At 28.1% G+C, this 14,002-nt stretch overlaps 1 pseudogene; it reads right to left on the reverse strand.

Annotated features, from left to right (window-relative positions):
- Positions 1 to 4,901: 4,901 nt before the first annotated feature.
- On the reverse strand, positions 4,902 to 6,637 carry LOC124829905 (E3 ubiquitin-protein ligase PUB23 pseudogene; annotated as a pseudogene).
- Between the last annotated feature and the right edge of the window lie 7,365 nt (positions 6,638 to 14,002).

Below are 14,002 nucleotides of genomic sequence, written 5' to 3' on the forward strand. Positions count from 1 at the left end.
CTTGATTGAAAGTTAGAGATTAATGTCCTTTGCACGAAAGAAGTTGACTTGATCTAATATATAATAACACGGTAACACATTTTTACATTTATTAGTATAAGAGTAAAATAATTATAAAGAAATACAATTTTGTATTTAAAAAAAAAGAATAAAAAATAATATCAAATAAATATATAAAAAATTCTATTAAAGCCCATGATGTAGGACAGAGGAAGATTCTATTAAAGCCCAAAACTTGATTGATAGATTATTGGGCCCAGACGTTGACCCATTCAAGCTAACCGCCGCCCCGTGATATAAAAGAGAACCATTAGATAAAATTATTACAAGGATGACTTTCGAATTCTTGTTCTTCATTTTCATTCTTTATTTCTTCTGATCTAACAGTGAATGATATATTTTATTCGTTAGAATCATTAAATTAAGGAAAAATATATCATGGAAATATAAATATCTTCAAATAGTTAGATCTAAAAGTAATTCTGATATAAATACTCTTTATTTTCATTTTTTTTTGTTAATCTAGCTATCACAAATTAATCATTTTTCTACTTATTGGAAATTTTGGATTAAAATAATCATAATGAAGAATAATTATTTCAAATTTTATTGGAATAACTTTATTCTTGTATTTCATTTTTTTAAAAATTAATAGTCATAGCAAGTGATTTATCTTTAAGATTAGATTAAAATAAAATAAAAAGTCATGATGTGAAGTAACTTTTTTGCTGTTGTTAATGTTGTTAATGGATTGATGTGTAGATATATTTAAATAATAATAGTAAAGGATTTTTATGAAAAAAAATAGTTATATATTAAGTAAAATTTTGGATTGAGAGATGATTTGAAAGAAAGTGAGAAGATGAATTTGTAAAAATGAAGAAAGGGTTCTCTAATTATTTGTTTTAAGAAAAAATGAAAAAAATTGAAGAAAAGTTTATAAATGTTTGTGAGTAATTTGATGATGTCATAGATTAAAAAATGAATTAATAGATTAAAATATAATATTATTCTTTTGTCTCTATAGTTAAAATAAATAAAAAACAAAATTTATTTAGTTAAATTCATTTTAAAATTAATAGAAAATATAAGTTTAAATGAACATTGATTAAAAGTTTTTGTAATATTATTAATTAACGAATTTTGTTATTATTAAATATAAAGTGAGATGAATGGGCCAACTTTACGCAGATAATTTCAAGTTTGCATACACGGGCAGTTGAAAAAAAAGAAGAAAAGAAACAAAAGCACGTTAAAATAAACCGAATATGACATTCATTTAATGGATTTTTTAAGAGTCGGGATAACTTTAATAATTAGTGAAGTAATTACTTGTGATTTATGTGATAATCTAGTAGGTAGTTATTTTTTATTTTGACAAATTTGAGGGGAAAAAATGCTTACCTTTTTAGAAAGGGTTTTCCAAATTACAACTTTTTTATTATTATCAAACTTATCATTTTTAAAGATAAAAATTTGAATCAAACACTACTTATTATATATCTATAGAAAAATTCAAGGGTGGTAAAAGAAAGGGGAAAATATAATGAATGACTATAACAAAAAGAAACTCGAATTTAACAATTTCTTAACATGATTTTGTAAGAACACCCATTCATTAAAGAAAAATAAGATGAAGATATCGTCCATGGTTTGAATGGTGCAACCAAACATTGACTAAGAAGTGTAGAGGTAGAATTTCTTCCATTTTATATTATGGGACAAAAGAAAAGAAAAGTGAAATAATCATTTATTCCAAACTTGACTTTAAGTAGTACTTTCCAGAGAAAATTAGAGGTCTAAATGATCTTGTTTAGGTTTAGTTTAATCTAATTTTTAATTTAATTAATTTTTGAGTTTATTCTAAAATAATATTTAGATAAAGAAAAAATAAAACTATAAATTATAACTAATTTATACGTCAACAATTTTAACTTATACAGAAATCAATCTTGTTATGTTCTTATCCCAACAATATTTCCCTTGAGTTGATTATGAGTCGAAAGTTTATCATTTTTTAATAACAATCAAATTAAATAAGGTTGAGTAATTTAAAAAATTCATTTATTGGACAAAACTACCTTAAACAAATATTTTTTAATAGTTATAAAGCAAAAAGTATTACCATACATACTTATTATTTGATAAAATATAAATTATTTTTATATGATAAAAACTTAATCAATAGAATTATTTCGCGTATAGAAAAAAATCACAATTCTTAAAATAAACCAAATAAGACATTCATTTAATGAAATTTTGAGATTCGAGATCATTTCAATAGTTAATGAAGTAATTATTTGCTATTTATGTGATAACATAGTTAATAGTTATTGTTGATTTTGACAAATTTGAGGAAATAAAAAATGCTTAACTTTTTTATGAAAATGTTTTAAAAAATAAGCTTTTTTTAATCTAACTTTTCATTTTTAAAGATAAAAAATTTGGATCAAACCTAACTTATCTCGTATGGAGGCGACATCATCATTTATTGCAAATTTGACTTTATAACTCACAATTTCTAGTGAAAATTAGAGGTTTAAATTATCTGGCTCAGGTTTAGTCTAATCGAATCTTTGATTTAATTTAAATAAAGTTAGAGTTTATTCTAAGAGGAGCTTTTAAAAGAAAAAATAAAAATAACTTTACGATAAATTATGTATTAGTTAGTTTGTACTTTTAATTTTGTTGACTTTTAATTTGTACATAAACCAATTTTATCTTATATAAAAAAATAATTTTATTAGTTTTATAATAAATTTTCTTTGAGAAGTTGTTTTTGAAAAATTACTTAATTATATCATAAATTGAGTTGGATTGAATGAAGTTTATTATTTTTGTTTATTTAGCAATCAAACTCAATATAAAGGGTTGATTAATTTAAAAAAAATGATTTATTAAATTTTTTATCACAAAACAAATATTTATAATATGATGTAATAATTAGAAAGTAACGGAAATATTACGCAGTACATAATTATGTGATAAAATAATTTTTTTTAAGATAAAATATCAAATAAACTTTTTGCATTGTATATTATGTAATCTTAGTTAAAGTTGGATTCGTTTGAGAAAATAATAAACGTGTTTTTTAATCTAATTCTCATTAGGTATAATGAATAAAACAACACTTGCAAAAAATATAATGGGACTTTATAAGATCAAGGCAGTACGTACGTAGCTGTATATTTCTAAATGGGGCAAATTTTTTCATTCGGAAATTAAATACTAAGTGCTAACTAGAATTTTTATTTAACAATATTTGTAGACCTTTAAAATAAAAAATCATTTATTCTAAATTTATTGCACATACTGAAAATATATATCATCTCACACCCATTTAATTAAATGAAGAACCTTTTTAAAATTTTATTTCCAGCCTTTCCTTGATCATGTATATATGTGGTAAGGGAACACACACACAAATAACTATGTTATATATAGAAAATGGATATATATTTGTTATATAAATAATTAATTAATAAATTAAATAGTGGTTCTTAATATTTGAAGCAACTGCTACCTGCAGATGAAGTATGCAGCATAGACGAGAGATAAGACTATATAAAGTCAACAAACGTTTGAGTTTGTCTACGAAACACCAGCCTCAGAATTGCAATCGAATAAGAGCCATTAAAATTGATTCAAGCTATTTGATGTTTTACTCAATCTTCTTTCAAATATTCTGCTCATACAATTAATCTATTTACACATAGTATAATATGTTTTAACTTCATGCAATATTTTTACACTTACGAGAATATATGTAATTTTTTCATTTTATAAAATGGAACCATCCATATATAAGCCTATTTAAATTATTAGATAGTTAGATAAAAAAATAGCCTAATAACGTAGACCACATTTTTCTTTATTTATCTTAATATATTTATGCTCTAATAATAATAATTAAGGAATATCTGAATACTTTTTTTATCAGTAAATGTAATTTGTATAATGAATGACACATGCTAGATGAATTACAATATTACAATCAAGGATATATTTAGATTGGTTGTGAATACAAAAAATCTTAAAAGAGTCCAAAATATCTAGTATAATTCAATTTTTGATTTATGTTAGTTAATTAGGTTAAATAAGATCAAAGTTAGTTTTTAGAATCGAAAATTTACAAATGCATCATACCATTTTCCTTATGTTGTGATTTTAAGAAAGTACAAGAGTAGGTGTTGGGTCATTGAGGAAGAGGTATAAATATAATATTACATTGAGGAAGAGGTATAAATTAATACTATTTTCTATTCAAAATTTTAAAAACAATAAATTAATAAATCTTCAATCTTATATAATATTTTATTTTTTCATTTTTATTAATGTAAAATTTAAATTCACAATTAGAATCCCTGCATTAGAAACGCGCCAGAACCACTGCAAGATAAGAGATCAAATAATTAAAACACATGTAAAAATGCCACCGCATTATTGATGAATATTAGAGTGACATTTTGGTTCTATCTTCCAAACAATCCAACCAAGTTAACTTTAGCCACCATTTCTGTCATAGTTGTCGGCTTCCCATAAACCGCCCTTAACATAATCAATGAATAGTCCCCTTTAAACAGAAAAGTCAGAACCGCAACTGTATCCAATTACTACCTATGACCACATAACATAAATTATTGGATATGCGAACAATTATGATTCCGACTAAATTATGTCATGTATCATTGTTAGTATATCTTATAGTTCAGAAATGAACTAATGTTTGCTACAAGAGCATCCCGGATCCTAAGACATCAGATTCAGATAGCTTACTCTGAACTTTACATGCATCAAAGGACCAACTAAACCATACTTACTTATACAACATTCCGTATGAGATCAATCCAAAAGAAATTACACAAAGAGGTTTCAATTCTAATAATAACATGGATTCCCAGTATATACTAATCAGATAACAACACTTCCATACTAATCTCCAACAACTGTTAAACATTCTTATGTTGCATTCATTAAGGTCACCAGAATTTGATAACCGTTCAAAATTTGTTCCAAAAATGATGTATCATTCTACAATTAAACTGGGTTACCACAAATGATCCATTCAAAATATATACACAATTGACTTGATACAAGCTATGTATATAGATTATAAGGGCGGAATAAAGGGTATGAAAACAGCCCAGAAATACTTTTGAGAACAAAAAAGGATTTGGAGCTTCAATTATCAATCACCTTTGGAATCTGGTTAACAAATATACTTGAATACAGGGAGAATTGTTCCATGTTTTGGAGTGTAGCCTAAGTACACCTCTTGCCTTTTCTTTCAAATGGGAAGCACAAGCTGCTTGCAGCACCATGCAAAGCTTTGACACAGCACCAACCCTCAGCATCTCTTGCACGACTTCATTAGACGCTGAAAACTTTGAAATCAAGGAAAATATATGAAGAGCTCGATCATCGGTGGTTGGAGAAACCCTAAGGATCCTTTTTGAAACCACAGCAATGCCTGCAGCATGCTGCAGAAACTGGTCTCTCCCATCAGCACAAGAACACAGATGCGCCAAAAGGATGAATACCAGTTCTGTTAGATTCTTTTCTGGTTTTTCAAGGGCAAGTTCAACCAGATCCTGCACCGCACCTGCTTCAACTATCTTCGTTCTATTTCTCCCCAAAGGACAGGTTTCTATGAGCACATGCAGTGCAGATTTAATAGCTTGCTGAGAGAGTTCTCTATTTTTCATCACATTCACAACCACTCTGAAGAATTCAAGCCCTAAGTTCCCTAAAGGGGTTGAATCTTTAGCTTCAATTGTCAATTTCAATAAAGGTAATGCTTCGTTCATTACCTTGATGTTGTTCTTAGTTTGAAGCTGCAAAACCCACGTCAAGGAGTTCAGAAAGTCAAAGTTATGACGTACCAAGCGCTTCATGTGGTTACTGTCCACCACATTGGCACTGCTCCAAAGCAAACGAAGAATCCTCAGAGCCTCCTCAACGCACGACGTCGTTTTTCCCTGCTTGAAACTCTTTGTGATCACGTGCACCATAGCTTCTGCAACACCCACTGAAGCCATACACCTCCTGTTTCTCTCGTTCTCTACTGCAAGGTTATGCAACTTCTCCATTGCGTTTTGAAAGCGTGGAGGAACTTCGAGATCCTTCACGAGCTTCTCAACGTCGGCATTGCTAGGAGGGGATTTCGGTGTCGGAATCTGATCAACACCGTTTGCTTCATTCGCTAAACACCATGCTTGGATTAGCCTCCGAAGCGTGTGGTTTGGGGTTAAGAACTCTGCGTTTCGCGGCAATGGTTGCTTTGTGATTGGACACGTGCAATCTTTGGCTTTCAACAACCAGTATTCTATGCTTTCTCTGTCGTAGGTTATGCCCGTAACGGTTGTCACAGGGTCCTTCATGATCTGAAGCGAAATGGGACAAGCAAAAAACTGAGGAATTTCAATTTCTGTCATGGTATATCAGACACACAGCCTAAAAAATGTGATGTTTCTTTCTCTCTGATATATTGATACTTGAAGAAATAAAAGGAAGTAGAAGAAGAAAAGGGTTTGTTTTCTTGGGTAAGACAAATCGGCTCTGTTGAATATAAAGTTCAGAATGAATGATTATCTCTAGTTAGTTGTCGGTATGTATTGGCCAGCACAGCATTAGACACTTTTTGATGACTGTGCTTTTTGTGTGGGTGAAACTTGATGACTGTGTTATGTTATATCGTATATCTATCTGTCTCTCTCTATATATAGTTGTATACATATATTTATATAGGTTGGTATGTGTTTAATTTTCCTTGCTTTTACTAGTCTAGATGCCAGAACATTTTCAATGGTGCGTTGAGTGGTCAAACCTGGCAGTAATGGTTTGAAAAACTACACTATGACGGTCGAATTTTAGACGCATGGACATTTTGCCTTTCTCCCTAGAAACTATATTTTATATAGTTTTAAATCATTATTAAATGAAACTAAATACTATTTAAAAGTTTAATAAAAATTATTCCTTAACAGATTTCTTGAAATAATATGAATAAATCATAAAAAGACAAATACACACACACACACACACATATATATATATATATATATATATATATATATATATATATATATATATATATATTGTGTGTGTAATTTATTATTAGGTTTTACAGTTTTTTATTCCATTGGTTAAACATTACTCTTTAGGATGAACATTTTAAGATACTTAGTTATAAGAAAAATATACTTTCGTACACATAAATTTTTTTTATATTTATTTAATATTTTTTTTATATTCTTAAAAAAATATAAAACTTACTCTTTTATAACTATTTTACTTTTATATTATATATATCGAAAGAATTTAAAGTACATAATCTTATCATTACTTTATTTACAAATATCAATTAATATATTTTGTCGAGTGATGTCAAATGGTGCTACGAATGAAGTTGGAGGCCACTTGTTAACGTTGGCGGCTTGTATGGTTCAGTTTGATGTGTTGATTTTGATAGTGATGTATTTTCAAAGGAGGAAGAGATCTACAGAAAAAAGTTTCAAAGTTGGTGCTGCCCACGTAAATGAATAGCATTTAATAAAATAATATGCATGAATGATAATATTTATTTATTTATTTTTATTTTGGACCCAACTTGCAGAGTGAGCTAGAAAACGCCGGCTTGCAACTAAAATTAGTGCATGGAACTTTCAAAGATGCGAAAGATTGAGTTTGAATTCAAACTCATGGTAGCACGATTCTTTGTCTTAAAGATTCAATGTTTTTTTATTTAATATAAAAGTTTACTATAATTTATCAGTGTGCTGATTGTTCTTCTTAACTATTCATTCATTTATGTTTTCTTTATTTAAGTTTAATATCAAGTTGTATTATAATTTATCAGTACGATTATTTTTCTTAAATATTCAATCACTTAATTTTTATTTATTTACTATTCAATATAACATCTTATATATTATTATTTATTATTATGATATTTGTGCTGGGGTTAGTGCATGAATCTACTTTTTTTTTTTATTACTTTACATTAAGTTAACATAAAATAATGTAGTTTATCTCATTCATAATTAGAATGAGGATAGGGAGAGAAAGAGAAAAAAAAAATATCAAATTTCATATATATTTAGCAGTCTCAAATAAAAGAATGACATGATTATTCTAATTTATTAAGTACTTTCAAATTTGAATATCTAAGTATGTTACATATTCAAAAAAGAGTTGCTTCCGTTGATCTCTTTTAGTTTAAAGAGAAATACATGTAATTAAAAAACATAAATTATTTTTTAAAGATAAATTAATTATAAATTTTATTTACAAATATAAATGTTAAAATAAATCTGATTTAGTCTGAGAAGAGAAATGGAGGGTATGGAGGCAAGGAGAGGATGAAGGTTGTTGATAAAAATGGAGGACAAATATCATGAATTCATAGAGGGAGAAGAAGCCTCTTATGGTGGTGGAGATTTTGGGGGAAGCTCTAGCTTGAGAAAGATGAACATGAAGTGGAAAAATATTTTTTTCTTTTAAATTAAATACTTTGTTACGGGCAATTCTAAATAAAATGTTGATATTGATAACTGTTTGTTATGTGAAAGAAAACACTATATATTGTCGTTAATTATTAAAAACTGATTTCATAAATTTTGAAATAATAAAAATCTATTTAGATCAAAATTTGAAAAAAAAGACTAAAACTAAAATTATTTATTAGTTTAGGACTAAAAAATAGTTAATCCTTTTATTTTTATTTTTAGCTTAAAAATTAAAATTAAAATAATTTGAAAGATTATATTTTTTATATTTATACTTTTGTAAAGATGTAAATATGGAATACTATTGTAATTCAAACCATTAACATTTATAAATTAAGTTCAATTATTAATTATAATATAGTAATTTAACATCTAATGTAATAATTATTTTAATTTATTTAATTAAAAATATTAATTAATGAATTAAAAGTTTAGAAAGCTTTTATATAATTAAATATATTTTTAATATTTATTATAAGTATATATAAACAAAATTTAAAAATATAAAATGAAAAGATTATAAAAAAAACGGTAGGCCAGTTCGTCATCCCGTTTGTGACGAGGTACGTTGAACGTTCTGACCTATTTGTGTGTACAATCTAAATAATATACTAAGAAAACAGGGGTGCCATTGAGAAAGGGTCTTACCTGTATATCTTTGGTGCTACTATAAGAATTAGGAGCTTTAAACCCAAAGCCTTATCTATGAATTTGTTAACTAGTTCATATTCGTTTCTGCAACCAAAGTCATCCATTAAATTATCAGTACAATGATAATTTATTTAACTACATCCATGTGAATTCATTGTATGCATAATGCATTCGTTAAAGAGTGTAATGGAAATTTGATCGAAAAACAAAAAATCAAACCGGAAGCAAATGACTGAAATTTTATACCAAAATGTCTAATATTGTCTTTTCTTCTTTTTCACTTTTTTTATCGTTCCTTCGCTATTGATACTGTTAGCTCAAACTTCAGGTCCAAACCCCTAAACTTTTGTATGGTTCCTTAACTATTCTAATTAAAACCAAGCAAACAAAATATTTCAAATGTTTTATTTGTCTGTCCTTTCTTTGTTTTTCCTGTTTTGCTTTTACCATTTTTTAGACTTAATGTCCAATAGAATCAAGAAGTACGTTATAATTTGAATGTTAACAAGAAAAATATAAAGAAATGGATCATAAATTTTCATTTCATTACCAAAAAATCTAACGCAGAATGTCCACATCAGAAAATAACCATGAAGTATGTGAAAGTTATTTTTTGTCAACAAGTTGGCTAAAAACAATGACAAGCTTTAAAGGATCATGAGGGGACTTCGTCCCTCCAATTCTTGGCTCTTCTAATTTTAAAGCAAATAAATTTGTTAGTGTTGTGAATCTAAGTGTGAGTCCAAGTCTTACATTGAATAGAAATAAAAAAGTAAAACAGTATATAAAAGTGAAAGACCCATCAATCTATTACTTTAAAGTTTTGGATAAAAAGTTGTGTTAATCCTTTATTTAGTTGGACTCTCATATGTCATTGTGTTTGTGATAGTGAACCTCATTAATAGACCCAATAGTTAGATGCATAAATATATAAGCTCACCTAATATCCCACCTTAAACATTTGGGATTTTATAAGCACACCTTAAACTTACGGTGGTTCTAAAACCCCACATAAGTTTATCCCTATCCATATGAAAATATGATGAAGACAAGGATTTTGTGAGAACGTCTGCTATTTGGAAACAAGAGGGAATGTGAACTAGCTGAGTTTGCTTCTGATGAACTCTGCCAGGAACAAAATGTAGGTCCATCTTAAAATGTTTAGATATTGGAGGGTTTTGAATGGAATGTTCATGAAATCCAAATTAAGTAGTGGACGATAAAATCGAGTACCTATTCTCCCTTTAAGAATAATTTGTATAGGAGTATCTATTCAGAATTTGATTAACATTATTTTTTGGGTTGTTAATTTTAGTTCTCTTGTATATGTTTTATTTTTCTTATACTAATTTAATTCATCATAAATGTAACATATTGGTTTAAAGTAATAATTAATATCAATTTACAACATTCACTTAATATAAAAATAAATGTAATTCAATATAACATAAAATTAAAATTTATATTTGATCAAAAAAATACATCAAATAAACTATTAAAAACTTAAATTAGAGTAATTTGTTTCAAAAATACAACTTCAATTTGAAATACATACTCTTTCACAAATTTAAATTTTAATTACAACAATTAAAATAAACAAGTCCTAATTTAGCTTTTTCTTTTCTTTTTGTTTTCTTAAGTCCTTTAACACATACTATTTTCATCTTATTGTAATCTAGAAGATCAAACAATTTTAAGATATCATCGCATGAATTATTCATTAAGAATCTATTTTTTTTCATGATTTTACCTGTCCTAAAATTCATGCAAAATCACTCTATAATAATATATCGACATTATAAATTTATAAATCCTCTTCTTTGTTTCAAGCTTTTTGAGTATCTCTTATAATGAATCTGTATGAGTCTTTCTTAAACAGGTTAATAGTTAAAATTTAGTATATTTATGAATAATTTTAACTATTTTAATAATAAGTATTAATTATTCTAATACTTTTTTATGGGCATACTTTAAAATTCTTTCTTGAGTGTTTAAAGATTGTGCATATCAAAATATTGAACTCAATAGTTGATGGTAAACAATATTATGTTCATTAATTCTTTAATTTGGTGTTAATTTTTAGATGAAAAATACTCATGGTTGGTGTTTATAAAATTTAGCTTTACTTTATTCACTTATTGATGTTTCTAATGAAAAATTAAAAGTTATGTTTGATGTAAAAATTTAACAATATATTTTTTTTACCATGGTTTATGTTAATTATAATTTGTCTCGCTTGAATCTATTTTTCATATAAACTAATGTGTATACAAATTTTAGCTTAATTTTTTCTTCTCAAGTCCATATTTTTGTTAAGAGAAACTACTACTTACTTTTTATACAACAAAAAAGAAGAAGAGTATAATTTTTTATTTTGTTCTGATTATAAAAAGAAAAAAAAAGAAATATAGTCACATTCAAATGTATAAATTACTGTTTTTTATATCTTTATTTTTTTTCATTAAAAAGTCTACCCATATAGCCATTATTAGAATGGAAACAAGTGTTAACATCATAATATGGATGCGAACTGTAATAAGTGGGAAGAAAGAGTTAGAATGTTATGGGAGAAATGAGGAGTGGGGGTTTTCAGGTAGCTTTATAAGCTAATAAAATGGAAATACGTGTCAGCAGGTGCACGGAATATAATATATGTGCAATATAACATAGTGGGAGCATGAATGAAAAGTATAAAGACATGCAAAAGGAGGGACCCAGTGACTGGGTGTGTTGGGAGAGAAAGAAAAAAGAGAAAGGGGGAAGAGTGGTACTAAGACTAGTCAGGGACTGAGTGGAAGAAAGAGTTTGAGAGTTTCTATATGCGGCACTAGTGTATAAAAATTTCGTGATGTTAATTTATAGCATAGGAGGGGTAGCATAGAAAGTGTGGTGTGGTGTGGTGGTAGTGGTGAGGGTTTGGTCATTGGATAGTCAAAAGACATAGTATTCGTCCACGGATCTGCCTTCTCCTATTACGAGTATCACGACGCAAACCCAATACATCAAAACCTCGTATCCGTATTTCTGCCATTGCCAAGGAAAATGGAATAGTAGTAGTGTTAACAGTGTATCTATTTATCCATCACCTTCCCACTCCCACTTCTTTTCTCTTCGCTAACACGCTCTAATCATGCTAATTAATCACATACCACTACGCATCAAGAAACTATATGTAGTATAGAGCCTATGTAGTATAGAGCATGATATGTGCCTATATAGACAAGGAGTTGACAGAGTAGATGTTCAATTTTTTAAGAGATGGGAAGACATGAACCATCTTTAACATTTCCTCTGCACCAACATATCTGCATCTAAATATCCAGCCGATTCCCTTGTGGCTCCTGTTCTTAAGCCGCAACTAATCCAAATTATGGGTTGGATATTCATTCTGTTTCCCCTCATATAAATATACTATGTAGGGATAACGCAGAGGAAATTTAGAAGGATTTGCCATCAAGATTTTTGAGGGTTTCTGAATTGTAGATGAAATCTCTTTACTGAAACAATTGATCTTAGTGTGACAGTTTTTTACAAAGTTAAGGACTATTTAGGATGATGAAAATTTTAGACGACATACTATTAGATGTTTGTGTGATGTTAAATGTTTGTGTGAGTGATTAAACAGAGGAACATTTAACATCAAGTCATGCAATTCTTGCTAGTCATGAATGACCAATATATCACTATAGGGTGACATGGTTTTTTCTTGAACCCATTCCTCTTGTTATTAAACCTTTTCATTAGGTTGCACATCAAGAACATCATTTCACTTTCTTTTCCAACACTCAAGTCAAGATTAATGTTGCTGCCACTACTCCATGCACTTATTGATAAAGGGAAAGAAACAATGTCGAAAGAAAAATCTGCACGCATTGTGGATGAAATGAACATGCAATTGACTATGAAATGGACATGCAATTGACGTGTGTTACAAGAGACATGAGTTTCCCGTGTACACGAGACATGTGTTTCCTCCATATTATAAATTTCATAATAGAAAGACGGGTTCTGTCAACCAAAAGGAGATTCAAGTCAAAGTACAATGGTCTGGGTCTTCTACAACAATCCAACCCAACTATGACAATAAGGTGTCAGCATGCATAAACCAGGTTGGATGTATCACTTTATGCAGTTTTGATCCAGGTATTCTTGTTCTTAATGCACATTCTTTGAATAAAGATAAATGCTCAAAATGAATTTTAGATTCGGAACCACAAATTACATATCATCCAAATTATGTCTCTTACACTAAAATTCATCTATTTTTGTTAATATTCTTGGTGGCTTAAAGCAACTAATTATAAGATCTGATAACAAGAATGGTACAACTGACTTGGTTTGGGTGGGTTGTATGGGCTTAGGATTGATTTGGATGAGAAAAGAAATAACATTATCTTGACTTTTTTAATGTTCGAGTTGGGGTCACGCTGTTTCTTTAAATAGGAAGAGGTGTTCCTATTTAAAGTATTTCTCTTTATGAAAAACTATATAACCTCTTTTCTTAAAAAATATTTCCTTTATGAAAAACTATATAACAAGTTGTTCGATATAAACCTTTTTCGAGTTTTTGACTGACTATGCTTTTATTCTCCTAAAAGTGAAGCTGTTAAATTAGTCTCATTTGATAGGTCTTGCCCTAACATATGTGGACTAGAGCCAAAAAGTCCACAGAATCAAAAAAAATTATTTATTAAAAAAGTCCATAGAACCAAATATCTACAAAGTCCTATGAGCTAAGACAAACTATAGACCTTTCTTTTTAGGATTAGAAAACTATAATAATAAATCACAAATCTAGAAATAAAATATTTATAATCTCAACCCCACATCTTTGTTAACTTTGT

Source organism: Vigna umbellata, chromosome 6 (genome assembly GCF_029865625.1).
Source record: "Vigna umbellata cultivar VRB3 chromosome 6, Vumbellata_1.0, whole genome shotgun sequence".
NCBI lineage: Eukaryota > Viridiplantae > Streptophyta > Magnoliopsida > Fabales > Fabaceae > Vigna > Vigna umbellata.